The following is a 4421-nucleotide window of genomic DNA, read 5'->3' on the forward strand; positions in this document are numbered from 1 at the left end:
GACGAAGTGGGTATTCACCCACGAAAGCTCATGCTCCAAAATGTCTGTTAGTCTATAAGGTGCCACAGGATTCTCTGCCGCTTTTACAGATCCAGACTAACACGGCTACCCCTCTGATACTTAATGAATTGTGTATGATTAGAATGTTCAGTCAGCATTGGTGACACAGACAGACTGGCTGGTGCAATTGGCCAAAGGGAGCTGGTGGGTTCAGAGACAGTTTAAAAAAAAAGTAACTAGTTATTCATAGCTTTGAGATTTAAGTTCTTGTGGTTAAAATACTGGATCGGGACTCAGGAGATCTGAGTTCAATTCCTAGCTCTGTCAGAGTTCCTGTGAAACATTGGTCAAATCACTTAAACTGTATTTCTAGTCTTCATTGCAAAATGGACATAAAGATTCTTCCCTTTGTTGGTTTTATTTTTTAAGCTATTTGCAGCAGGGATGGTCTCTTGCGAGGTGTTTGCACAATACCTTGCAGAATGGGGCTCCTATCTTAATTAGGGCCTCTAAGTGCTACGACAATATAAATAATAATTATAGATGGCTGGTATGATTGAGTGGAGCGTTCCGCAATGGAACACTGTGGGCTTTTTGTCTTTTGGAACCTTTTCACATTGCATGAAGTTGTTGCTATGGTAGCAGCATCCACAATACAGGAGCCATCTATGTAGGAGACAAGAAGCAGGTCTGTTCAGATCTGAATAATGTCCAGGCACATTCTCTGCTCCATGCAACTTCCTACCAACCCTCTAGTTCCCCAAAATTGGATCACTCTATCCCTCAGGCCTTTCTTCCCCAAAATATTTGTTACAGCAGCTCCTTCTAACCTTCTACCCCATGTTTTGCGAGGAGCCTGTTCTCTTCAGCTCCATATGAGAGGCCAATAATGTTTAACCAGTGACAGGGAGAGGGACGATTGGTGTTGAACATCAGTCCCAGGTTGTGAGGTTGCCACTGCTGGCAGGAGGAAAGGAGGGCTGCAGAATCTAAGCCCAGCACGTCTGTTCGGCCCCTTAGACATTGAATTTGATTTGGTGTGGGAAAAAGAGATCATTAAAGGAGGAGGAAACTTATCATTACCGCTAGCAGCTCCACTGATAACAGCAAGAGTAGGAACAGATTGGGTAGTCAGGAATTCCAAGAGTTCCGTCCTTCACCAAATCACCTCTATGCCCAGTCATTCACTTTCTATCTGATAGATCATGAAATGTGCCAGACAAAAGAGGACTTCGGCTACAGTCCCCTCACATGTGGATAAGTGATGATTTTCTCCAAGTTCAGAAAGTGGGTGAATACATTTTGCTGTTTCCATCCACTGGCAGCCTCCTTCAACTATACAACCCCCCAGAAGAGATGTATAAGAAAAGGCAGGAAAATAAAGCTTTCTAGGAAGATGTAAAGGCCTTTTGGGAAAAGGCTAAGACTGATAGGGAGAAGACAAAGACCTACCAGGTCTTCTGGGAACAAGTTCAAGCCATCAATAAGCCATATGAGAGGAAGAAAAGGCCTTTTAGAAGAAACAAGAGACCTGCCTGGAAGATAAAGAAGCTTTCTTGGTCTAGAGCAACATGTCTGAAGTGTTTTGGAATAAGGAACTGGCCTTCATATAAATTGACTTCTGAATCATCCTGACTGAAGAAAGAGATATTTGGGTGGAACAAGATGTCTTCTCGATGAAAAAATGTGCACTTCAGGAGATGGAGAAAGCTCTGAAGAAGGCAAAGAAGTAAGTCCTTTGGGAAGGTGTAACTGGTGCCTAGGAGTATACAGATGGAACATCAACATTCAATACTAAAAACACTGTAATAAATTTGTGGCTCTCTCCTGTAGAGCTTGATAATTTTCTCAGTGCTGCATATCTTGACTATTTGGAACTTCATAGTGGAAGCAAGGATAGATCTGTAATCCATCTTCTCCAAAATAAGCACAGGCACTTATCACTTGAGCTAAAGGAAAAGGAGCTATTAGCAGCACAAGGCTTATGACACACAATTAAGCAATTATGATTTGAACCAACAGAGGGCAGCAGTACATATACTCACTAATGCATTACAAGTTATTTTGTTTGTGATATGTACATTGTACATGTGCTTAAAATGGGCCCTCCCTGTTCCTCCCTCTAAGGCTCTTTATACTGTTTATTTTCTTCTTTCTTGGTCCCAACTTTCCATCCTCCCTTAAAAGCCCCCCAGCAATTTTTGCACACTCTGGCTCCAATTTCTCACTCTCCACTTGGAACTTCATTTCATTCATTCCTGATTCTCCTCTGCTCTATCTGTTATCAAAGCAGCTGACACATACAGGTGACTCTGGATCAAAGATGCTATAATGGAAAGAACACTGTGACTCACTCTTTCACATTCTATAACTTAGCTGAAACACAAAAGATAGATTCCTCTACATTTAAAGGTTAATAATGGAGAAAACAGACTGACAATCTCTCCTTTCAGTCAAGTAGCTATTGTACATGCCAAAGCATCAGTGTTTATATTGTACTGTATATTGTTACATTGCAGATAACAGATATACTGAAAACCATCTGTAGGCAGAAGCCCCATTAAAATCAATAAGCATTGGTCAAGATTTTCAGAAACAGGAACTCAATCCATATTTGGGCACTGTGGTGCGGCTTTGCCGCGGTTCGTCCCTCAGTGGGCCTGTGGGGTATCCCACCGCCTCGCTCTAGTTCGCCAGCTGTTGGCTCTGTGGTCATGGGGAGTAACGAACACTCGGTTAGGGGCTCAGGCCCTTGGAGCGGGGGCTGAGTCAATAGTCAAATGGCGGCCCAGGCCCTAGGGCAGGGCAGGGCAGCCAGCAAACAGTCAGGGATTCAGGCCTTTCAGCAGGAGCTGAATCAATAGTCAGTTAGCAGCCCAGGCCCTAGGGCAGGGCAGGGCAGCAAGCAACCCATCAGAGACTCTGGCCCTTAGGCAGGGGCTGAGTCAGCAGTTCAATAGCAGCCCAGGCGCTAGGTCAGGGTGGGGCAGCAAGCAAATAGTAAGAGACTCAGGCCTTTAAGCAGGGACTGAGTCAATAATCAGTTAGCAGGAGGTCCTAGCCTCTCCAGGCCAGGGAAAAAGGGGAGTCTGCCACCCAAGGAGTGAGTGACAGGGGGGACGCAGGCCCTCCCACTTCACTGTGTCCCAGCCTGGGGCCCTAGCAGCGGCAGAAACTCACTGCTGTCAGTGGGGATCCTGGCCGCAACACACTGACATTGGCTCTGGCAGTGTTGCAGCCAGACTGGGGTCGGCTGCCCCCGGGCTACTTCCACACTCCATCTCGTAGATACCTGGGTCGTGCTAGTGTCCTCGACTGTCTCGAACACCATCGGCTCCTCTGGATACGCGGCGCAGGGAAGCGAGCGAGGGTTCGGCTCAGCCAGTGCTCCTTGGGGTAGCGAGCGAAGGGTAGGCTTGGCTGGCTGGGTGCGGGCTAAGGCTGGCTGTGGGCTGCTGCTGTCTCCCAAGAGGGAGCTCGGCTGCAGACGTCTGGTCTCTGTGGCGGCTGGTTCTCAACTGAGTTCTGCAGGTGAGCTTTTATACTTCCAGGTCTGTGCCGTGAACTCTGAGGGGCGGGTGCAGGACCCAGTGGCTCCGCCCATGTTGGTGTCAGGGGAGGTCCATCCCTCGGCTGGGCTGTGGGGTATCCCACCGCCTTGCTACAGGTACCTACTGTAAATAATTGGCCTGATTTTTCAAAAGTGCTGTGCACACAGCATCTCCCACTGACCTCAGAAATCAGGCTACTCATTTACAGTAGATGCCTACATATGGCTTTAGGAGCCTAGCTTTACTTTTTTATATCTTGGCCTTTGTGCCACAGGTTTATGATCAGCTGGGCCCATTAAGCTTAGTTATAGCTCCAGCATGACATGTATGTCTCTAGTTTCTTCATATAATGTGTTTTTTAAATGGGAGATGCAATAGTGTGATTATTACATTAGGTTCAAGCTTCATATCCATACAGTAATAAAACCAAAATATTTATATTTGCCTAATATTTAAAGTATGTTGAGGCAAGCCGGTTTTGTTAAGGTCCCTCAGCAGGAATCCTTAACCCAACAATGCAACATAGCTTATTGCGGTTTTATAGTTCTATTTATTACACTCCATGAACAGATAAACATTTACAGTAAGGTATGAGAGGGGAACCCAGGTCTATTTTTGGCTCCTCCCTCATTCACCGCCACCCCAATGACCACCATAAGCTCATTTCAATATTACTTAGCTTTGGGTCATTGTTGTTGTACTTTGTGAAATGACATCACTATAGGTGACCTGAATCTTAGCTAGGCAATCCCCACACAGCATCAGACATCCAGTGGGGTTAAAGCCCACACTTGTGTAAGTATTGTACAGTCTCTCTTAAATTTGTTACAGATGTTATGGTTTTGGTAGTACATGTATTGTTATTAAGCG

The sequence above is a fragment of the Chelonoidis abingdonii genome, chromosome 1 (assembly GCF_003597395.2).
Source record: "Chelonoidis abingdonii isolate Lonesome George chromosome 1, CheloAbing_2.0, whole genome shotgun sequence".
Classification (NCBI taxonomy): domain Eukaryota; kingdom Metazoa; phylum Chordata; order Testudines; family Testudinidae; genus Chelonoidis; species Chelonoidis abingdonii.